General features: G+C 41.4%; 1 protein-coding gene across 1 annotated transcript in view; it reads right to left on the reverse strand.

The window, feature by feature from the left end:
- The window catches only part of LOC134208095 (uncharacterized), a 137,153-nt gene extending 123,933 nt beyond the window's left edge, over positions 1-13,220 (reverse strand). Inside the window, exon 1 of the mRNA XM_062684184.1 lies at positions 13,211-13,220. The gene's annotated coding sequence lies outside the window, so the exon portion shown is untranslated. The remainder of the gene's footprint in view (positions 1-13,210) is intronic.
- Between the last annotated feature and the right edge of the window lie 11,950 nt (positions 13,221-25,170).

The raw sequence follows: 25,170 nt of genomic DNA on the forward strand, positions 1-25,170 counted from the left end.
TCTACTCGTGTTCAATACGAATGAATGCTTTAAAATATATGAGGTTTGATTGAAATTTACTTATGCTTGTTGGATTCCAGCACGTTTAATGCCTGAACTCTAATTAACACTCTCACTAAATTAAATTATGTTTCGTTATTACACGAATGAGTGAACACTCTCTCTACGTTCCCTAAGTTTCGTTTCGTTAAGAGAGAGTCAGAAACAGTGCATGCGTTACGAAATTGATTATTATTCCGCGAACCATTCGAGAAGAGCGAAAACGTCTCCAAAAGTCGGGCAAATCGAACACGTGGTCTTTCTTTGAGACTGGTGCTTTAGCCACCGTTTTTTCAAATCCTCAAGAACATTCCCCGAGCGGTTACACTGTAAAGAACCGATTTATTTTTAATAATGCGCATTCAAATCGCAACAAAATTTTGTTGAAAGCGATGAACATGCTATCATATTGAATGGATTTACTTGTCAACCACCTGCTGATGGCCGCCTCTTTAACCGATACTGACGCCATCAAATTTTCTTCAAATCACTAACAACACCAACCAAACACAGAATCTTGCGCATAATGTCCATCAACCATTGGATTTTTGTGAGGAAAATCTGGTTTAAGAGCTGTTTCCATTAAAGATGACCACTTGGATCTGTCGATGCCATCGTTGCGAAAAAAAATTACTTGAGTGCTGCTGCCGAAGCGATCGCAATCCGATAATACACCGCTCCGCCATCGATGACGGCAACTCAATGACCCTACTGATGTCGCTGCTACCTCCTCCAGCAGATGGAATCGCCACCGACCGATGGCCAAAAGTGATGCGCGCACTCTGAACATAGCTCATTAAACAGTGGGCCATTAGCCCACTGTTAAATTAAACAGTGGGTCATTAGCCCTGCTCTAACAATGGATATTAAAATGCATGATCAAAATGTGCACCCTGGTCGTTTACCGAAAGGGTGGGGCTAATGGTGTTTCATCATAAGATACAAGAAAGCTGCTATCTCACACGTGCACGTCATTTTGTACGAGATTTCGTGATGCGCGGTTTTATCGGTGTGTGTGTCGATGGCGTGAGTTGCGCTCCAGCAGTTGTGCCATTTAGCGGTAAATTATCGACTGGTCGGCCAGCAGCAGCAGCATCAAGTGAAGTTTTTGTACGGTGGTCGTTCGGTTGCTACAGAAAATTCGACATAGCGACGGCGTGGGTAGCCGTATCAGTAGTGGCGGTCGTCGATACCCGAGTAGAAGAAAATATCTCAATAATATCAAATGTTGATAAGATAGCAAAATGAGATATGGACATGATTGATATAAGAGATAAAGATCAGACGACAATATCAATATTTTGCACTAAAATATCGAGGAGATCAAGTTATGCTATTTGTAATAAGTGATCAATATCATGCGTGTCATTGATTTGTTCTTATCCATAGCATATCTTGATATTTAAATGATATTTCAGTGCAAATTTTGATATTGTTGCCTGTTCTTTATCTCTTATATCAATCAAGTCCATATCATGTTTTGTTATTCTGTTCATGGCTTCTGCCCGGGTAGTGGAGCGCAGAGTCTATTCGCGACTACGAAGGTAAATTCTGTAATTTTGATCTCATGTTTTTCATACTTGTTGTTCATAGCAAATAACAAAGTGATTCTTAAAAACTCTCTAAGCAGCATCCGCTCGATATTCAAAGCAAAATTCGTTTAAGTTCAACCGTCTAAGACGAATTAAGTACTCTCCATTTAATTCCACCAATTAATTTTCGATATCTTTGCAGATACGTATTTCGACCACAACTGTGTCGAAGTCAAGTACGAGACACTGAAGACGACCACACAGTTGTGGTCGAAATACGTATCTGCAAAGATATCGAAACTTAATTGGTGGAATTATATGGAGAGTACTTAATTCGTCTTAGACGGTTGAATACATTCCACTAAAAGAGCTTTATATATTTTTCGTTTGAGTTTCTAAACAGAATCCATCTGGAATTCTGAACCGAATCCGTTTGGGATTCTAAACGGAATCCGTTTGAGATTCTAAAAAAATCGTTAGGGAATATGAACAGAATTCGATCAGAATGTTAAACAGAATCATTTTGGAATTCTAATAAGTATTCATTCGCGATTCTGAACAGAATTCCGGTCGAGATTCGGGGCAGCATCTTTCTCGCAACTTGTATGAGATTTTGAATAGAGCCCGCTAAGAATTCTGTTTGAGATTCTGAAAAAAAAAATCCGATTGAAAGTTCTGAACAGAATCTGTTTGCGATTCTTAAAAGAATTCAAATCGTATTCTGAACAGAATCCATTTCTGATAGTCAGCGTAGTTTCTGGAGGTAATAATCCACTAAATTTCAGTTCAATTTCTCCAAAACCTAACTTATTTTTAGAAATTAAAACATTCTTATTACGGGGCAGTGTATTACAACACTTTTTTTTACATGTAGTTCAATCTTCAGTTCCTTTAAATTTGAGATGAAATACAAATTTGCTATTATCATAACCCGGGGCAATAACATCGAAGTATATTTGCTGTCGGCCTGCATATCATCCATGTATGAAATTATGAATTTTATGAACCGTAATGATAAAACTATTCTAAATTTAAAAATCTTGCTTCAACGTCATAGTGATGTGAACTTGACAGGTTCCCGAATACACCGAGATATTAGGAATGATAGAAAGCTTTTCCAATCATATATTGCTTATCAATTGGCCACACGTAGTGTATTCTAAAAAAAAAACCTTCGCGGGCCGCAGGAAAAGGCTTAGAGGGCCACATGCGGCCCGCAGGCCACACTTTGGTGATCACTGCTGTAGAGGAACAAGAAAGGGTGATCAGCGGCCATGTATCACGCACAGTCTGACAGATAGCAATGTGTTTTTGCCATAAGAGTGAGTAGAGGCATTATCTTCGTATTCGAGAATTATATATAGAGTTGCGCAACGAGTGAAGCCAAATCTACCTATTGAACTGTCAAACCGTCTTCCTATCGAGCAAAGTAAACAAATGTTTGTTCGTAAGGCAGAAGTATTTTTATCACCTAATGGAACGTACACACGGTCAAGCAGTTTGACCAGCATTGACTCCACCTCTCGTTTATTCAAACATCCATCAAGTTTTACCAACAGCGGCACGAACAATCAATTTATTCGACCAACAATGTCACACACGAACGACCGAAGCGCCAACTTGAGCACCAACCATCAAAAAATATAGGGGAAGGGGAGGCAATATGCTCTAGCTAAGCAAACACTGCTTTATTGTCTTATTTGTAACGCTATTCATGGGTATTTTTACATTATGCGTCAGTTAAACAAGATAGCTAGTTCATGCCATTCAAAAATTGTCAAAAATCTCAATCATATTGATAATATTCACATTTCAAAAAAGTGGTGATATTCTGTTGCCGGAAAACTCATGAGGCAAAACACCTTTTAGCTGGCAGCTCCTATGGTACAAAGCACCACGCGTCGGCGAATCAGCATTCTGGTATGGATAGTGTGTGGAGACGCAAGTACATTATAGGTTAGTGCCAAAATGCCTCGCCAAAATGTTAGATGTTTCTTCAAAATGTGGAAATATTTGGTTTTTCCGACCTTCCCATAAACTATTTGGAACTTTTTTCGCCTAACCTACATAATTTTAGATCTAGTTTTGTTACGGACATCTTAATGACGGTAAATATGAGGGAAACCACAAAAGGCGTTTTGGGGAATCTTCCCCCACTGTGAAAAGAAAACCGGCTCTTTTCAGGACCAACATTTTATAAGAAAGGGTTGATTGCAAAAATGGCGTCGGCTACAGCCCCGGGGCATGAATGGCAGTATTGAAAATGTATTCTTAATGATGGCGTCATAGCAAAAATTCATCAAGTGGGCGTCAAGGAGCGGCAGCAGTCAAATGAAATTTTGACGCAAGGTTCGGTCTAACGTTGCTGTGAACCTAATCAGAAAGGTTCATTGTGGATTGAAAATCGGTGCAGTGTCTCTCTCCGACGCGCGCTACCAACGCCAACTTTCTGCCGTCGCCAAACGATTCAGGTCATCATTCAAGGAGTGTAAGTTTGTTCGTGTTTTGTGTTGGGCGTAGAACGATCGGAGATCGCGTCCAGACATATTTTCATCAGAAAGCAGAACGATCAGCCGGTCACCGAAATTTCGTTCTGCTTTGTGCGGGTGAGTAAATTAATTAGAGAGTAAATGTCTCGTCCAGACATGTTTTTTTTTCAGTAAGCAGAATGATCGGGCGGTCACCGGAATTTTGTTCTTCTTTGTGAGCCCTTTAAATAAAATATATAGTTTTGTTCATCGTTCAAACTACACGCTATACACGGCCATACCGTTTACCAAAACGAACCCTACCACACTCCATACCCCATATATTCAACATCCCAGTGATTTCTTGCGGAAGTGCAGATGACTCGTCGGCTTCTATCCAAGCTACCCATTCCTTAATTGACCTGCATTCGGACACGGCTGGCGCTGGTATTGCATATTTTTAGGTCATCAGCTCTTACACATTGAAGTTGATGTTAGTTCCACACTTCTTCTGTTGGTTCTCTGTGTTATTACAGCTGACCTGGCAATAACGGAGTAGCAACCGTGGGCGGTCAATCATGCTCATGCGTGGTCATCCGGTTGCTACAGAAATTCGATGTATCGATGGCGTGGGTAGCCGCATCAGTAGTGGCGGTCATCGATGGTGTTGCAATCATCGGTGGTCGGGCCGGTAGCAGCACTCGTGGTATTATTCGCAAACAGCTCTCAAGTAGAGCTGTGCGCCGCGGCCGCCACCATTTTTGACCGGCGCGCCGCTGCAATTTTTTGTCCGCGCCGCCGGGGAATTTTGGTCGCGCCGATGAAATAATTTCAGTGCCGTAGCCGGAGGTGGTTTTGAGAGTTCATTCTCCTCTTCCAATTTGTAATTCTGTTCAAATCGTTATATATTTGAAAAATTTCGGCTGCTCCGCTGAAAAGAACATGTAGGGGAAGGTGGGTAGACTTGATCCCTGGGGAGACTTGATCACCCCCTGTTTTATCGAGAACTAAGGTAGTTTTGTTCTAGCGTATTTTTTAGTATAGATCCTCCAAACAAATGACCTTTATGTGTTGAGTTATTTTTTGGATTGACAACCTTATTTATTCTGCAGGGCGGTTTGCATGTTTTGACCTTCCCAAAGATTTTTTTTATTTTCCACGCAAAATTTGAACAACTTTTCACAACAATGACCAAATGCTTTCGTTTTTCCACAGCACAAAGCCATAAATATGTTTAATGATCTGTACTGATGAAAATGTCAACATTCCATCAAAGTTTTTGGATACTTTGATTTGAAGTTATTGCCTCAATATGGGGACACTTGATCCCCCATTAGTCACCCATACAAAAATTTGACGAAAAAAATAAAAAAATATATAAATCTGTTTTCAAGCTTCTAATTTTTTGTAGATTTGACAGATTCATTGAAGTTTTGGCATGAAAAAATATGTATTGCGTAGATATCATAAAAAGGGGATCAAGTCTCCTCAAATTTTAAAATTGCACGTGCTGTCGAATTCAATAACAACAAAAAAGTTTCATGTATACGCACAGCATTTCGAAAATTCTGCGTATTTTTAAGGAAAAATATTTTAAAAATCTGAGGGCACCTTTCTAATTTTATCAAAGCAAGTTCTTGGAGAGGGATCAATTTCCCCCGAAAATTGAAAAAGTCGATTTTTGACAGCACTCCAAAAAATCGATTGTGTATCAATAACAACAATAATTTAAGGACTGTCATACATCAGTAAAGTATAATACTATATTTCTTAGAGAGTCTGTGTGGAAATCGCGTATGTTTATTTATTTTTGGCTGTGATACATCGGAAATCAAAAAAGGGGATCAAGTCTACCCAGTTTCTCCTACACTTCTTATACTTCTTCTTCTTCTTCTTGGCATTACGTCCCCCACTGGGACATTGCCGCCCCGCTGCTTAGTGTCCATCAAGTGCTTCCACAATTATAACCCGCGAGGCTTCTAAGCCATGTTACCATTTTTGCATTCGTATATCATAAGGCTAACACGATTATACTTTCATGCCAAGGGAAGTCGAGACAATTTCCAAATCGAAAATTGCCTGGACCGGCACCGGGAATCGAACCCAGCCACCTTCAACATGGTCTTGCTTTATAGCCGCGCATATTACCGCTAGGCTAAGGAGGGCCACCGAACATGTACACTCAAATATCTTTTATTGTCACTTGTTGGGAGGATGCAAAAAGATTTTATGTTCAGATTACTTGTTTTTCACTTAATTGATCTTCAAATATTTTTAAATATGATAAATAATTATAGCAATCCAAGAACCCAAATTAAATTAATTAATTAAAAATGTTATCGCCACATGTTTTAAGTCTTCCAAGAATTTACTGAAATTAAGGCTTACAGATCCCTACGCGTAATATCTTGCAGCCCATATATCAATATTCCTAGCGATTCATGAATTAAATTAGACATACCTCGACATGTGTTTCATTACAGGTAACCCAAGAATTCCTTGGAGTATAGACCTTAAGGTCTATACGGATAATGACAGATCTATTAGCTCCTTTCTAAAATGCTTCTCGAAGTGAACAGCCTGTTAGTGATCACTTGGATCATGAGCTGGGATGCATATTTTTTTCTATATCGGTAGGGATGAGTATTTTCTAAATATCTTTAAAATAGGAAATCGATCCGTTGCACTTAATATTTTATTTGCTCATAACATAATTCTTAATCGAACTCAATACAGAAGTCTCTCTCTTCTCCAACAACAAAATTTTCTCGCTACACCACTAATTTGCCTGATATGCTATCGTTTTTGAAGAAATCTGATTTTGTAACTTATGACAGAGTGATACTTGGTGAAACTTTGTGGGAACCGGTTGAGAACCCCTGTAACGGTATTACCATGGGAGCAGTGGTCCTCAACACGGTTTCACTTCAGGGTCGTTTTCCAATTCGATTCTCCCGGATATTTCTTCCCTTTATATTTGGTGGCAAGGCGGACATACAGCAACAAAATGGCGGAATACAAGACTTTCTTTTAAACAATTAACGTGAAACAAATACAGTTAGGATTTAGAGGCCATACAAAATTTATTTAAAAAAAACATATTCGAATTAATCTACTTTATTGAGTGCACTAATTTGGGATTTTATTTGGGCTTTTACTTGGATTGAGCTCGCCGTTGCGGCCGATGCTGGAACCGTTGACATGCAAGATGATCTCGTCTCGTCTCGTGGCGATCTCGAACTTGGGGCTTGATTCTGCGTCTTCTTCTTTCTTCAAAACTTCGTCTTCTTCGCTTTTTCTTCTTGTTTCTGTTCCCACTATTAACTAGGGAACACACTTCACTGACGGTTTGGCCAAATATAATGTGGGCCACAGTTCCGAGTCCGGGGAGCGGTACAGATTTCGCGCGCACTTTTAGTGCTCTCTGTCAAGCGAGCGTGCACCTTTCTGAACAGTACGTTCACAGGTTTTACTGAATACCAATTTGCACATGCGTTCTCTGCTCGACCACTCTTGTTCACTGCAGTCTTTGTCTTTCACCACTGCTCGCTTGACCAATGTCGTACGTTAGTAACCAATGCAATTTTAACGCGGCTAAGATTCACTTTTCGATTATTGGTGCTTGTTCTTAACCGTCCGTGGTGATTATCACAATTGGTCCGTACTAATTTAGCTTTAGGTGTTTTAATTTTAAGTGGCACTGTAACAATTACACCTATTAGTTCGTAAGTTTTAACATCATTGTATAATTTAGACTTTAAGTTTTATTCAACGACTATTCACTTACGCGGAACTACTAACGGTTAGTTTAAAAGCGTACTAAACCGCGAACCGTCACTATCTTCGCTCCTCCGGACTTATTCAAAAAAAGAGACCAACCCTGTTTGGGGAATCCCTTTTATATCATCCTCGATTACTCATTCTCATTCGATGACTAGGCAATCCCCAGACGACGATGATGGCGGCCACGAAGCAGATTATGGTAGTAGTAGAGACGATGAATACACGAACAGGAACCTTACACTATAACATATTTTGGTTGATATCCTATACTAATTTACAAGTTTACTCCGACACTGGCTGCATGCTAAGCCTTAACAATTTAAAATACCCTAACACTTGTTTCCGCATTGTTATTTATAAAAAAAATACAAAGAAAATAAATAAGCAATTGCATAAATAAACTATAGATGAATAAATAAGTAAATAAATATTTAAATATACAAAATAAATAAATAAAGAAAACACTATGAATAAATAAATAAATAAATAAATAAATAAGTAAATAAATAAATAAATAATAACTAATTGAATAAATAAATGAATTAAAGTCGGAGTAAAAGAAACGAACAAAATAAATAATAAATCTGAAGACATCAACCAAAAGCTACTGTACACAAAATAAACATCACTCAAACACTTGAAAAAGTGGAGACAGACATTTATTTTACATTCAGACATTTACAACAACACAAGACATTTATAACAATGTTTTATTTGAGCTAAACCACTAACTGGTCTTCCCACCAAATATTTAATTGTGACCCGAAAATGAACGGTCACAAGAGTTCGATACGGTGATCAGCGTAGCATTTCAAATTACTGACAAAACCACCATTGAGCCATTTCACACATAAAAGAGCTAGAAAAATTAGCGAACACCTTTTTAGTTAACCCTTCCTGTGATTTTTTTCTCCCGGAATTCTGAAAAATTCATTTCTGGGAATTCTGAAATTCTAGGAACTCCGCCACCAGCGATTCTTTCTGCAGAAATTCTAGGGATTTGAGAGTTCTCCAAGAAAAAATAAATAAAAAAAGGCTCCGTTAAGAACTTTGAATTTTTCTTTTCTTTTTTTCTGATAAAATTCCCTCCAAGAAATACAGCGAAAATCCGCCTTTAGGGATTCTGGAAAAGAATTTTCCGTATTTCAAGAATTCAGGGTTATGCTTTCTCTAGGAATTCTCGGGAAAATCTACTCATGAGTAGATTTATCATTTATCCCTTCAGAACTTATGGGGAATTCTTTCTCCAAGGATATTTTGGAAAATTTTGGTCATTTTTTTTAAATTCTGTAATTCTGAACAATTTCTCAAGGGCTCTAGGAAATTCCTGTTCCATGAATTCTGGGAAACCGATTTTCCTATAATTCTGGGTTCCTCCATCTAGAGGAATTCTGGGGATTTCCTTCCTCTGGAGTTCTGAGAACTTGCCCATTCAGGAATTATGGGGAATTATTCCACCAAAAAAAAAACCTTCCATTCAAAAAGTGTTACGAGGGGGAGGGTGTGGGTTCAAAATCATCAAATTTAGCGTTTCGTAGTTTGTGAAAAAAAAACCCTATGTTATTTGAATCTCATAGCCTACTTTCCATTTCAATGGCCAGAAAGCTTACTGTCAAGTATAAGTTCAGGATAAGATAAATGATTCATAAATCAATTCCTTCAATCCCCCTTTAATTTATTGACATCTCACGAAATGGACGGATTTCGGTGCTGTACGGATTTCCCTTACGGTATAGGAACTCGTTATACAAAAATTGTGGAATATTCTTACATTAGTATTTTTGGAGAATTTCTCCATTTTTGGAGAATTTCTCCTAGAGCGACGCTCTAGGATATTCCAATTTCAACAAAGTGTTCCATCTCTTCGATTTTGATCCATCGCCAGCTGCTTTACGACTTTTCGCAGAATACTTCCGAGGCACCAATTAACATAAAAACTGAAATTTGCTAAATCCTGTTTTATTGTATTAAAGTATTTCTTATGTATTCTGATAGTTGTATAATGAGTATATTTTATCCATGTTTGTATAATAATTAGATTTAGGGGACATTTATATACTTATAGTCATAGTCAATAAATAAAAATAAATAAATATTTCTCCTACATGAATTCCTCTACAGAAATTCTCCGGAATACTCATTCAGGAATTTTGGGGAATTGCCCCTCCAAACGATCAGGGCAATTCCTCTCGCACGAATTTTGTGAAATCTCTCCTTCCTTCCGTAATTAAGATGAATTCCTCCTTTAGGAATTTGGAGGAATTTTTCCTCCGAGATCCTGGCGAACTACTCACCTCATCCTAGAAATTCTAGATAATTTTCTCTCTAATAATTGTGGGAGATTTCGCCCTCATGAATTATGAGGATACCTTTTCCTATGAATTATAAAAAACTTCCACAGTTTTTATCTGCGAGGATTCTACATTTTTTTACATTTCTGTGTCAATAACACGATGATGCTCATAGGTATGAGGAAGTACCAAAAAACACTTATACAGGACCAGGAAATGGATCCAGTCACCTTCTGCATGGCCTTACTGTGTGGTCGCCAGGCTAAGGAAGGCGTAATTCAGGTTTTTTGATAGTATTTTCACTAGGTATTACAAACCCTCCCGGACGAACTGTTAAAGAAATTCATGAAGAAATTTCAAGAAAAATTCCTGGAGAAATCATTGGATGAGATAATAAAGAAATTCCTGAAGAAAATGTTAAGGAATCTTAGGTGAATTTTCGCATTGTACTCCTGAAGGATTACTCAACAGCGTACAATATAAATTATGCATAAACAATGCACGATAATATTCAAAAAAGTTATTGTTCAACGAAATGAGAATTTTCAATCACGCCGATCCGAGCCGCCGTCGCCGCCGCCGATAGCAACTGCGGCTTGCCGCCGTTAGAAAATTGCGTTCACGCCGTCGCCGGTTCAAAGTGCACCGGCGCACAGGTCTACTCTCAAGTCACATTTATCTCGCAGGATTAAAATAAATGGTTGGTTATTGACAATGAATCGATTCTTGTCAGGGCCCCATTCTGGAGAAAGTTGAGTGGAATTTTTCCAAAACCAATTGCGTTTCAGCGGCAAATAATCGAGTTACTGACCAAAGTCAGTGGCAGCGAAGCGATATTTTCTGAATTTAAATGCTGTTAGTGATTAGAAAGGTGCGTTGTGAAAAGAAATCGGATATTTTCAGCATCACCATTTTGTTCAAAGAAAGGTTGAGCCGAAACGAATTTTCTTCAAAGTATAAATCATAATCGCTTGTCGAAGGCACAGTGTTGCCGTCGGTAACAGAACCACAAGCGCTCGACGAACGGAGACGCTGAAACAATTATTCGCTTTCGAATGAAGTTTAAGTATTAAGAGGAATTTTCTCCAAATTGTTTTGCAGAGAATTCATGACATCCAGTGAAAAGCAAGCAATTTCATTCCCTAATAATAATTTATACAGAAATGACGCATGGGACGCCTAATGACTGCAGTTCGATCGCAACCATGGCATTGATAGCAGTTACAGCAGCCTAAGATCAACGTCAATAAATATATCCGGAATTTCAAAATTAAATTATTCACACTTTGTGTAATCCTACGTCCAACTGGCGGTCGTGTCTGAATACCTCCTTCTACTTTTTTTCTGTTTGTGTATAAACTGTTGTTTCACAAAATAAAATAAGAAATAATCATGAAGCGCAATTGTAATTATCTGATTGATCTGATATTCAAATATTCCGATAAGCATAATCGGATTCCAACGTTCTTCCATTTCGCCGTATTTCAATCATTGCGACACAGTATAGTCATCTCAGAGCTTGTCGACGGGGTTCAACGCAGAGAATTTTTTTTTGCTGCGTCGGTGAACAAGCTTCCAAACTGCGGTTGAAAACTGTCGCTTTATCGTATACTGACTGGCAATGTGGAAAATACCTAAAGATAGAAAAGCGGAATGGATGGGCGACAGAGAGAAAGTCCCTTGGCGAAGAACGAAAATGATCCGGAACGGTACGACAGATTGAATATGTCCTCATAATCCTCCGCTCGGAAAATGGGACGTGAACTAAAGTTGGAAATTGCTTAATTTAGTTATCGCAGCGCGCGGGAGTGCTGAGCTGAATGCTTGAAGTTTTTTTTGTCTCTGCGGTCGTAAAGATATTTTGAAGCGAAATGTGTGAACCCATAGTAAGTAAAGCGTCGAAATTGAATGGATGCTATAAACTGATTGAGTTGAAATGGAGAAACATTCTTTGGCTCAGTTGAGATGGGTATAATTTATTTTAATGATCTTGAAAAGTTTGGTATCATATTGGTTTTGGAATTTCGCCCAAGGTGTACAAAGAGGGGTAGCTATATCTTTGGCAGATTGTCGAAGCATTCTCAACACTACTTCTTAGTATTACATCTAACAAACGAGATTAATGCAGGCATTAAATGCTAGGGTGCAGGTAAATATTATCAACGGATTTTCTTTGTTCGATTGAAAATATATTTTGTTTCTTCAAGACTTTCGATCTAATCACATATGAGGTTTATTATGAAGATTATAAAAGGTATCTTGAAATCAATGTCCACTTATAATCAGAGCAGGCTATTAGTTTCATTGTCGAGGATTGCTAACATAATTCTAAACACAGGAATATTCATATTTGATGAACTGTTATCAACATATACAACCTATGTGCGAGACGAATCCAGTGAAATAGACTATCATATATCACCTTTAATTCGTTGCCGCAAGCAATGCCCTTAGCAAAACAACAAAGAAACTCAATTGAGAGTTTCCAATCTTCACCAGAGCAACTTTTTGCCTCGCTCTCTAGCCTAGTTCACCTTTCCGCAATCTATTTTCAACAAACCACTTGACTATATTGCCCAGCAAATTGAGGACGGATCGAAACTTTCTTACCCCTTTCCGTTGACCTGCAACAATGATTGGTTGAAGCATGGGGGAAGGCACTGCTATAAGGTGATTCAAGTGGTATTCCAGAAGATGCTCCAGAGAGTGCTCGAACGTTACGTAGTACTTTTTCGGTATCCAATTTAATCAGTCAATTATAGCGTCATGCTGGCAGGTTGTATATAAACTATTGATAAATTAATTAGGAGGGAATAAGTACTGGAGCTTTCAAGTAATTAAAAATAAAAATATAAACGAACGAAAGCTTTACGAAAAATTTGTGGCATCTGCAGCTACTATCAGTTAACGTCACAACATTCTGGAAACATGTACTTTGTCAAATTAAAGGTCTGCATAGATGATCATCCTAAATATAGTACCATTTTGATATACAAATAAAAACGTACAACCAGGATTGTGATCTGTTTATTTCTTGAACTGTTTTATACCTTGGACCTAATTTCCGACGCAACGAATTAATGTCTCACTTGCTCACCAGTTCACAAAATCCTGAAAATAAAAATAAAACATAAATTAATTTACATTTTCTTCAGGTTTAATATTTTTTAATGATAATCAAAAAGACGAAACTTTATCACGGAGTCTAATTTATTTACTTAACAAGCTTCTCGAATGTATCCAAATCAAATCACATCGCAAAACAAAAGCAAAATGCCTCTCAGACGAGTAGACAGATTGTAATGCGCCTTTACGCCAAAACATTAAATGCCAATAATCCCTATAATCGCCTTTAATGCTATTTTAATGCAGGTTTTGGCCCAATATATGTGTTTTTTAGTGCTTTATCCTACTTTATCGATAAAGTAGAACTCTAATTAATGATTTGAGTGTATTACTTCTACGTGAAGTTAAATGATTTACAATGATATGGAAATGCTAATGTCATCTTCCAAACTTAGACGTAGGGAAAGAGGCCCCAAAACGCCCCCCGGGGCAAAACGACTTTCGGGTATTTACTTATATTTACCATGTTTGAGATAGCCTTAATAGAACTAGACGTGAAATTATGTAGGATAGGCGAAAAAAGTGTCAAAATAATAGATAGGAATGTAGGAAAAACTGAAATTTTCCACATTTTGAAGAAACATCTAACATTTTGGCGAGGCAAAACGCCCTAGTGGCACTAACCTACAATGTACTTGCGTCTCCATGCACTATCCATACCAGAATGCTGATTCGCCAACGCATGGTGCTTTGTTCCCTAAGAGCTACCAGCTAAAAGGAGTTTTGCCTCATAAGTTTTCCGGCAACAGAGTATCACCACTTTTTTGAAATGTGAATATTATCAATATGATTGAGATATTTGACAATTTTTGAATGGCATCAACTAGCTATATTGTTTAACTGTTGCGTGAGGTAGAAACACCCATGAAAATCGTTATAGCTAAGGCATAGAAGCAGTCTTTGCTTAGCTAGGGCATATTGCCCCTCCTTCCCCTACATGTTCATGATAGAATTAGAGGCGAAAGTATAGAATTGATAGTTCCGTTAGGATACGGCAGGCATGAATAATGTTTTTATAGAAACGATATGTGCCATCACAAACATTGCCCTTCCGCTCGCTTTCAAATCGACTTCTATAAAAACATTCTTCATGCCTGCCGTATCCTAACGGAACTATCAATTCTATACTTTCGCCTCTAATTCTATCATGAATATGTACGTCTAAGTTTGGAAGATGATATTTTTTTTTATTCAGACTAAGGCCGAAGTGGCCTGTGCGGTATATAAGAGTCTTCTCCATTCGGCTCGGTCCATGGCTACACGTCGCCAACCACGCATTCTACGGAGGGTCCGCAAGTCATCTTCCACCTGATCGATCCACCTTGCCCGCTGCGCACCTCGCCTTCTTGTACCCGTCGGATCGTTGTCGAGAACCATTTTACCGGGTTATTGTCCGACATTCTGGCTACGTGCCCGGCCCACCGCAGTCGTCCGATTTTCGCGGTGTGAACGATGGATGGTTCTCCCAACAGCTGATGCAACTCGTGGTTCATTCGCCTCCTCCACGTACCGTCCGCCATCTGCATCCCACCATAGATGGTACGCAGCACTTTCCTTTCGAAAACTCCGAGTGCGCGTTGGTCCTCCACGAGCATCGTCCAGGTCTCGTGTCCGTAGAGAACTACCGGTCTAATAAGCGTTTTGTAGAAAGTCAGTTTGGTACGGCGGCGAACTCTATTCGATCTTGGCGGCGAACTCCAGCGTCTTGGAAGTCCAAAGTACGTACGATTTCCAGCCACTATTCGTCTCCGAATTTCTCTGCTGGTATCATTTTCGGCAGTCACCAGTGAGCCCAAGTACACAAATTCTTCTACCACCTCGATTTCGTCAACACCGATGCAAACTCGCGGTGGGTGGCTCATATTGTCTTCTCTTGAACCTCTTCCTATCATGTACTTTGTCTTCGACGTGTTAATGACTAATCCGATCCGCTTGGCTCCCCTCTTCAGTCTGATGTAGGCTTCCTCCATCTTCTCAAAGTTACGTGCCATACTATCTATGTTGTCGGCGAAGCCAAATAGCAGGACGGACTTATTGAAAATTGTACCACTCGTGTTAATCCCTGCTCTTCGTATTACCCCTTCCAAAGCGATGTTGAATAGCAGACACGAAAGACCACCTTACCGTAACCCTCTGCGCGTTTCGAAGGGACTCGAGAATGCCCCTGAAACTCGAACTATGCACATCACCCGATCCATCCATCAACCGTGTCAGTTTATCCGGAAATCCGTGTTCGTGCAATAGCTGCCATAGCTGGTCTCGATCAATTGTATCATATGCGGCTTTGAAGTCGATGAATAGATGATGCGTGGGCACGTTGTATTCGCGACATTTCTGCAGTACTTGGCGAATGGCGAACACCTGGTCTGTGGTGGAGCGTTCGCCCATAAAACCCGCCTGGTACTGCCCCACGCACTTCCTTGCAATTGGTGCTAGTCGACGGCATAAAATTTGGGAGAGTACCTTGTAGGCGGCATTCAGCAATGTGATTGCGCGGTAATTGCTACAATCCAGCTTATCTCCCTTTTTTGTAGATGGGACACACGACAACTTCCATCCACTCCTGCGGCAAAACTTCCTCCTCCCAAATCTTGGTAATGACCCAGTGCAGCGCTCTAGCCAGTGCCTCACCACCGTGTTTTAATAGCTCTCCTGGTAGTTGGTCAACCCCAGGGGCTTTGTTGTTTTTCAGCCGGCCAATCTACTCCTGGATTTCCTGGAGATCCGGAGCCGGTAGAATTATGTCCTGTGCGCGTTCTCCAAGGTCCATCACCATACCGCCATCTTCGTTAGCCTCATCGCCATTCAGGTGTCCTTCGTAGTGCTGCCGCCACCTTTGGATCACCTCACGCTCGTTCGTAAGAAGGTTCCCGTTTATGTCCTAACACATATCAGGCTGTGGCACGTGGCCCTTACATGAACGGTTCAACTTCTCATAGAACTTTCGTGTGTTGTTAGCGCGGTACAGTTGCTCCGTCTCTTCACGGTCTCGATATTCCTGCTGGCGCTTTTTCCTCCGGAAAATCGAGTTTTGTCTGTTCCGCGCCCGTTTATATCGTGCCTCGTGCGGTGTTGCAGCAATCTCGCCCATGCTGCATTCTTCTCTTCTACTAACTGCTCACATTCGCCGTCATACCAGTCGCTTCTCTGATCCGGGGGCACCGTGCCAAGTGGAGCGGTTGCGGTGCTACAAATGGCGGATCGAATATCTCTCCAGCCATCTTCAAGAGACGCTGCGTCTAGCTGCTCTTCCGTTGGGAGTGCCACTTCCAGCTGCTGCGCGTATTCTTGGGCTAGTCTACCGTCTTGTAGCCGCCCAATGTTAAGCCGCGGCGTCCGACTTCGACGCGTGTTGTACACCGTCGAGAATTTTGAGCGCAGGCATACTGCAACGAGGTAGTGGTCGGATTCAATATTCGCACTGCGGTAAGTGCGGACGTTCATGATGTCGGAGAAGAATTTACCGTCGATTAGAACGTGGTCGATTTGGTTTTCCGTTTCTTGGTTGGGTAATCTCCATGTGGCCTTGTGGATATTTTTGCGGGGAAAGAAGGTGCTTCGGACTACCATTCCGCGGGAGGCCGCGGGAGTTTATGCATCGTTGGCCGTTGTCATTCGATACGGTGTGCAGACTATCCGGTCCGATGACCGGTCTATACATTTCCTCCCTTCCTACTTGTGCGTTCATGTCGCCGATGACGATTTTGACGTCCCGCAGTGGGCATCCATCGTATGTCTGCTCCAGCTGTGCGTAGAACGCTTCTTTTTCGTCGTCAGGTCTCCCTTCGTGTGGGCAGTGCACGTTGATGAAGCTATAGTTGAAGATACGGCCTTTAATTCTAAGCTTGCACATCCTTGCGTTGATTGGCTGCCACCCAATCACACGATGGCGCATCTTACCCAGCACTATGAAGCCGGTTCCCAGCTCGTTGGTGGTGCCACAGCTTTGGTAGAAGGTAGCCGCTCGATGCCCGCTTTTCCACACTTTCTGTCCTGTCCAGCAAATCTCCTGCAGCGCCACGACGTCGAAGTTGTGGGGATGTAATTCATCGTAGATCATCCTGTCGCAACCTGCGAAACCTAGCGACTTGCAGTTCCATGTTCCAAGCTTCCAATCGTGATCCTGTATTCGTCGCCTTGGTCTTTGCCGATTATATCGAGTTGCATTATCTCTTATATTGTTCGTAAGGTTGTTCGCAGGTTGAGGATCAAAGGCCGGTTCTTCAACTTCAGCATAATCAACGTCCATAGCCCACACTCCGGAAGCACTGATGATGATAAGGACGCATTCTACGCGCAGCTGGAACGTCAGTACGACAGCTGCCCAAGCCACGACGTCAAAATCATCATAGGAGATTTGAATGCTCAGGTTGGCCAAGAGGAGGAGTTTAGACCGACTATTGGAAAGTTACGCGCTCACCGTCTGACGAACGAAAACGGCCTACGACTAATTGATTTCGCCGCCTCCAAGAATATGGCCATTCGCAGCACCTACTTCCAACACAGCGTTCCGTATCGGTACACCTGGAGATCACCACTGCAGGCAGAATCACAAATCGACCACGTCCTGATTGATGGACGGCACTTCTCCGACATTATCGACGTCAGGACATATCGTGGCGCTAATATCGACTCTGACCACTATCTGGTGATGGTTAAACTGCGCCAAAAACTATCCGTCATCAGCAATGTTCGGTACCGACGACCGCCGCGGTACGACCTAGAGCGACTGAAGCAACCTGATGTCGCCACTGCATACGCGCAGCATCTCGAGACAGCGTTGCCGGAAGAGGGTGAGCTCGATGGGGCCCCTCTTGAGGACTACAGTTACAGCAGCCATCAACGACGCAGCGGAGAACAACGTCGGGTATATGAGTCGAAGTCGACAGAACGATTGGTTCGACGAAGAGTGCAGACAGATTCTGGAGGAGAAGGACGCAGCGCGGGCGGTCACGCTGCAGCAAGGTACCCGGCAGAACGTGGAACGTTATAGACGGAAGCGGAGACAGCAGACCCGCGTTTTTCAGGAGAAGAAACGCCGCCTGGAAGAAGCGGTGTGCGAGGAGATGGAACAGCTGTGCCGTTCTCAAGATACACGCAAGTTCTATCAGAAGCTCAACGCATCCCGCAAAGGCTTCGTGCCACGAGTCGAAATGTTCCGGGATAAGGATGGGAGCATCTTGACGGACGAACGTGTGGTGATCGAAAGGTGGAAGCAGCACTACGAGGAACATTTGAATGGCGCTGAGAGTACAGGCAATGAAAGTCAATGCAGCGGAGGAGATGACTACGTCAGTTCAGCGGACCTTGAGGGAAGTTAAGGATGCCATTCAACAGCTAAAGACCAATAAAGCAGCTGGTAAGGATGGTATCAGAGCTGAGCTCATCAAGATGGCCCCGGAAAAGCTGGCCACTTGCCTGCACAAACTGATAATCAGAATCTGGGAAACCGAACAGCCACCGGAGGAGTGGAAGGAAGGGGTTATATGCCCCATCTACAAGAAAGGCGACAAGCTGGAGTGTGAGAACTTTCGAGCGATCACCATCCTTAATTCCGCCTACAAAGTGATATCCCAGATCATCTTCCGTCGTCTGTCACCATTAGTGAACGAGTTCGTGGGAAGTTATCAAGCCGGCTTCGTTGACGGCCGCTCGACAACGGACCAGATCTTTACTGTACGGCAAATCCTTCAAAAATGCCGTGAATACCAGGTCCCAACGCACCATCTGTTCGTTTATTTCAAGGCGGCATACGACAGTATAGACCGCGTAGAGCTATGGAAAATTATGGACGAGAACAGCTTCTGGGGAAGCTTACCAGACTGATCAAAGCAACGGTGGATGGTGTGCAAAACTGTGTGAAGATTTCGGGCGAACACTCCAGTTCGTTCGAATCGCGCCGGGGACTAAGACAAGGTGATGGACTTTCGTGCCTGTTGTTCAACATTGCGCTAGAAGGTGTCATGCGGAGAGCCGGGTGTAACAGCCGGGGTACGATTTTCAACAGATCCAGTCAATTTATTTGCTTCGCGGATGACAAGGACATTGTCGGCCGAACATTTGCAAAGGTGGCAGAACAGTACACCCGCCTGAAACGTGAAGCAACAAAAGTTGGACTCGTGGTGAATGCGTCAAAGACAAAGTACATGCTTGTGGGCGGAACCGAGCGCGACAGGGCCCGCCTGGGAAGCAGTGTTACGATAGACGGGGATACCTTCGAGGTGGTCGAGGAATTCGTCTACCTCGGATCCTTGCTAACGGCTGACAACAACGTTAGTCGTGAAATACGTAGGCGCATCATCTGTGGAAGTCGGGCCTACTACGGGCTCCAGAAGAAACTGCGGTCGAAAAAGATTCGCCACCGCACCAAATGTGTCATGTACAAGACGCTTATAAGACCGGTTGTCCTCTACGGACATGAAACATGGACAATGCTCGAGGAGGACTTGCAAGCACTCGGAGTATTCGAGAGACGGGTGCTTAGGACCATTTTTGGCGGTGTGTGGTGGCGAAGAATGAACCATGAGCTCGCCCAACTCTACGGCGAACCCAGTATCCAGAAGGTAGCTAAAGCCGGAAGGGTACGATGGGCAGGACATGTTGCAAGAATGCTGAACAGCAATCCTGCAAAGATGGTGTTCGCTTCCGATCCGGCAGGTACGAGACGGCGTGGAGCGCAGCGAGCGAGATGGGCAGACCAGGTGTTAGTTTTATTCTGTGTGGTCGGGTAGTAAATAAAACGCATAACTTTTGCGGGATTCGAGAATTTGTGTAGTTCTGTGCTGATTACGCGATTGATCATATTTCGATAAGCAAGCAAAACTCTGTGTTGGTCTTAATCTAGAATTTGAAAAACACATAAATATAATTAAAAAGAAGACGAGCCAGCCTCGGGCTGAAAGTCTCCCTAATAAGGACAATAAAAAAAAGTTTAAAAACCCAGATTAATCCACCTAGCGGTGATGGTGCCTTTCTCGACCTTCGTAAAATGTGTGTGCTTGAAAAAAGATGAGCTAGTGGCTAGGAGTAAAAAAGACAAATTTCTTTGTCCGTTCTATGAAAATCAGATTATTTATGGCAAAGATATTGTAGATCCAGTTGAAAACCGAAAATCATATTTTGTCCCATTTCCGGATGTCGCAACTGCATCGCGAGTGGTGCCCGACTATGGCACAGTTGCGCACTACTCGCGATGCAATGCAACATCCGGAAATGCGAGAAAATGCGATTTCGCGGGACCTCGGTTCGGTTTTCAGCTTGATCTACAATATGCTAATAAGAATTTCGACATTTTTGTTTCCTTTTCCAATCTTTTTGACGTACATAACCCTGTTTTATTTCACCCAGTCATATATTTTAAGGATATCACTTTTGGATGTTAGTTGAACTGAAGCTCCGACTACACAAAAAGAAAACGAAAATGTCATTCCCATCACGCGAGCGGAGGGCAATATTTGTTATGATATAAATCTCATGACCATCTTTCTGCCAAACTCCCGTATGAAGTGGAAGACAGAGACATCATCTCAGTTCGTCGAGCTGAATCGATTGGTATATAACACTATGGGTCTTCAGGCCTTCTGTAAAAGTTTGGTTTTTGGAGCGAACATACAGCCTTTTCGTATAAAAAGGCTAAAATGGTGTTTCGGCCATAACTTCCGATCCCATAGTTCGATCTAGCCAATTTTCAATAGGAAACAATGAGACAGGATTCTGCGTCGAATGCAACTTGTTGCGAGCAAATCGGTTGAGGATAAGTGCTCGAAAAATGAGTGACATTTTTTACGCGATTTTTTCGTATGATTTTGTATTTTGGCCATAACTTTCGATCCCATAGTCCGATCTGGCCAATTTCAAATAGGAAACAATGGAACAGGATTCTGCGTCGAATGCAACTTGTTGCGAGCAAATCGGTTGAGGATAAGTGCCCGAAAATGAGTGACATTTTTACGCGATTTTTCAAATGAATTTGTATTTTGGCCATAACTCTCGATCCCATAGTCCGATCGGGCCAATTTCAAATAGGAAACAATGGGACAGGATTCTGCGTCGAATGCAACTTGTTGCGAGCAAATCGGTTGAGGATAAGTGCCCGAAAAATGAGTGACATTTTGTTGAGTAGTTTTGCACACACACACACACACACACACACACACACACACACACACACACACACACACACACACACACAGACATCACCTCGATTCGTCGAACTGAGTCGATTGGTATATAACACTATGGGTCTCCGGGCCTTCTATAAAAAGTTTGTTTTTGGAGCGATCATATAGCCTTTACCGTATACTTAGTATACGAGAAAGGCAAAAATAGGAATCCAACAAGGATTCCACGTCGAATGCAACTTGTTGTGAGCAAATCGATTAAGGATATGTGCCCGAAAAATGAGTGACATTTTTTACGCGATTTTTTCGTATGATTTTGTATTTTGGCCATAACTTTCGATCCCATAGTCCGATCTGGCCAATTTCAAATAGGAAACAATGGAACAGGATTCTGCGTCGAATGCAACTTGTTGCGAGCAAATCGGTTGAGGATAAGTGCCCGAAAAATGAGTGACATTTTTTACGCGATTTTTTCAAATGAATTTGTATTTTGGCCATAACTCTCGATCCCATAGTCCGATCGGGCCAATTTCAAATAGGAAACAATGGGACAGGATTCTGCGTCGAATGCAACTTGATGCGAGCAAATCAGTTGAGGATAAGAGCCCGAAAAATGAGTGACATTTTTTACGCGATTTTTTCGTATGAATTTGTATTTTGGCCATAACTCTCGATCCCATAGTCCGATCTGGCCAATTCCAAATAGGAAACAATAAGACAGGATTCTGCGTCGAATGCAACTTGTTGCGAGCAAATCGGTTGAAGATAAGTGCCCGAAAAATGAGTGACATTTTTTACGCGATGTTTTCGTATGAATTTGTATTTTGGCCATAACTCTCGATCCCATTGTCCGATCTGGCCAATTTCGAATAGGAAATAATGGGACAGGATTCTGCGTCGAATGCAACTTGTTGCGAGCAAATCGGTTGAGGATAAGTGCCCGAAAAATGAGTGACATTTTTCACGCGATTTTTTCGTATGATTTTGTATTTTGACCATAACTTTCGATCCCATAGTTCGATCTGGCCAATTTCAAATAGGAAACAATGGGACAGGATTCTGCGTCGAATGCAACTTGTTGCAAGCAAATCGGTTGAGGATAAGTGCCCGAAAAATGAGTGACATTTTTCACGCGATTTTTTCGTATGATTTTGTATTTTGACCATAACTTTCGATCCCATAGTTCGATCTGGCCAATTTCAAATAGGAAACAATGGGACAGGATTCTGCGTCGAATGCAACTTGTTGCGAGCAAATCGGTTGAGGATAAGTGCCCGAAAAATGAGTGACATTTTTTGAGTAGTTTTGCGCACACACACACACACACACACACACACACACACACACACACACACACACACACAGACATCACCTCAATTCGTCGAACTGAGTCGATTGGTATACAACACTATGGGTCTCCGGGCCTTCTATAAAAAGTTTGTTTTTGGAGCGATCATATAGCCTTTACCGTATACTTAGTATACGAGAAAGGCAAAAAACAAGCAAAACGGTCGCGCGATCCAAAATATTTTGTTTTGCTCTGTACTGTTTGGAGAGTAAATCAGTTAATGCGCGTTTTTATTTGCATTTAATATAATCTTCTCCCATAGATCGCATCACTCACCAAAGTGAATCGCGATAAAATATTTTATACAAATAACATAATACCTCATACCAAGACAATCATGGAGATACAGAGGTGTTCTCGGTCTCTAGTAGCAACAAAACATGATATGGACTTGATTGATATAAGAGATAAAAGAACAGGCAACAATATCAAAAATTTGCCCCGAAATATCATTTAAATATCAAGATATGCTATAATTAAGAACAAACTAATGGCACTTGATATCGATCACTTATTACAAATAGCATATCTTGATATCCTCATGATATTTTAGTGCAAAATATTGATATTGTTGTCTGATCTTTTATCTCTTATATCAATCATGTCCATATTTCATTTTGCTATCTTATCAACATTTGATATTATTGAGCTATTTTCGTCTACTCGGGTAAAGCCTAGGATAGGATGTGCCAATTAGTCATTAAAAATCGCACCGATTTTCTGTCAAAATCGTACCGGTTGCTGATTTGGTGAAAATGACAATCGATTACTTCGATCGGCGGTATCACATTTTCAAAAGGGCAGCTTGTTGTTACCTTGGCCGTGTTGCCGGGTAATAAAATTGAAATTTTTGACAAAATTCAAAAGTTTGTTTTTTCATTTTTTGGGTAAAATTAATTTATGCTAGGCCGCAAACGATGTATGCATGATTCTTAAGAGTAATGCTGATTTAAAACACTCGATGAGATGCATTATTGACCAACTTTTTACACATTCCACTGTAAAACTCTTACATCGCCATGTAAAAACTTTTTTCTGATAGTACGTAGCATCCTTTGTTACGAATTATGGAAGAAGAGATCGAGAAAACATGATTTTTTCACATATACTATTCAGCGGATTTTGTATAAAAAATATTCGGAAGCACTGGCCACCACCTCGTCAAAGCAATCGACTGCGGAAACAACAAGGCAGTTACAATTCTATTGTCACATCCTATCCTAGGGTAAAGCTATGTCCATTTAGAATCCGGAATCATTTATTGTATTACAGCGGCACGGAAAGTGACCGCTGCAAGAATTCTTTTACAGCGGTTTGCCTACCTAGGCGCCCACTTGCTGTGGCATAAATTTCACGATGTTTCGTGCAGCGAGTCAAAAATTATTCCAGATGGAAGCCGAAAGGAGAGAAAAGAATCTGCACACCCACGTTGATAATCCTGCTCATCGACGATGGAACCTACGTCAAAATGGATTTCGGACAGCTTCCTAGCCAACTACATGGCGACGGCACGAGGAGTAGTTCCTGCGAAGTTTAAGTCTAGATTGCTTTGAGAATAGGTCGTATGTGCAGAAGAGAGGCTCTCCTTGTTCACGCTCTCTTTTGCTTGTACATAAGCTAGTTTTGCATATTTTGCCACATTTTCACTTCAGAACGCTAGTTAAAGCTATAATCTTTAGATATCTGCCAAGAAATCTGAAGTAAACTTTATTATAGATCTGTAATAATCGAAAGAGAATGGAGGCAAAGAGAGACTCTCTTTTGCACATACGACCTATTCTCAAAGCACTCTAGAAGTTTGCTTTTTGGATAAACTTGCAAAAAAAAACAGATGATTTTGGCAAGGGATATGCAGCTGTGGAGCAAAGACCTAAGTGTTTGTGACGAATAAGACGATGCACTCGAAGCTGTACAAGGAGGAATGTCTCAAAAACCGCGGTCTACCTTCCATAAAGCCCATAAAGGTCCCGTGAAGTTTTGGCCAGATTTGGCGAGTTGGCACTACAGCCGGAAAGTCATCCAGTGGTACCGCGATAATAACGAAGATTTCATCGATAAAATATATCCACGCAACTGCCTACAAATAAATTCACCCAACTGCCCACAGCTCCGGCCCATCGAGACATTTTGGGCATAAATGAAACGGAAGCCTAAGAAAAGTGGAAAAACAGCTCGAGACGTGACTCAGATGACCAAAATGTGGAACAAATGTGCCAAAGAAGTTGACTTCGGAGGTGTGCAACGTGCGAATGGGCGAAGGTGCGAATTTTCACTAGAAACAAAAAGAAATGATTTGTATCATAATTGTTTCCTTCAAGGATGTTATCGATCATTTAGTAATTTGCGTTCGATCATTTAGTAGTTTGTCAATAACTTATTCCAGAAGCTGAATTTCAAAATGTGTTGTATGGCGGACTTCTAGTGCGAAAGTTTTTCTTTAACTCTGCCTATTGGTAAGTTGTG

This window comes from Armigeres subalbatus, chromosome 1 (assembly GCF_024139115.2).
Source record: "Armigeres subalbatus isolate Guangzhou_Male chromosome 1, GZ_Asu_2, whole genome shotgun sequence".
Classification (NCBI taxonomy): Eukaryota; Metazoa; Arthropoda; class Insecta; order Diptera; family Culicidae; genus Armigeres; species Armigeres subalbatus.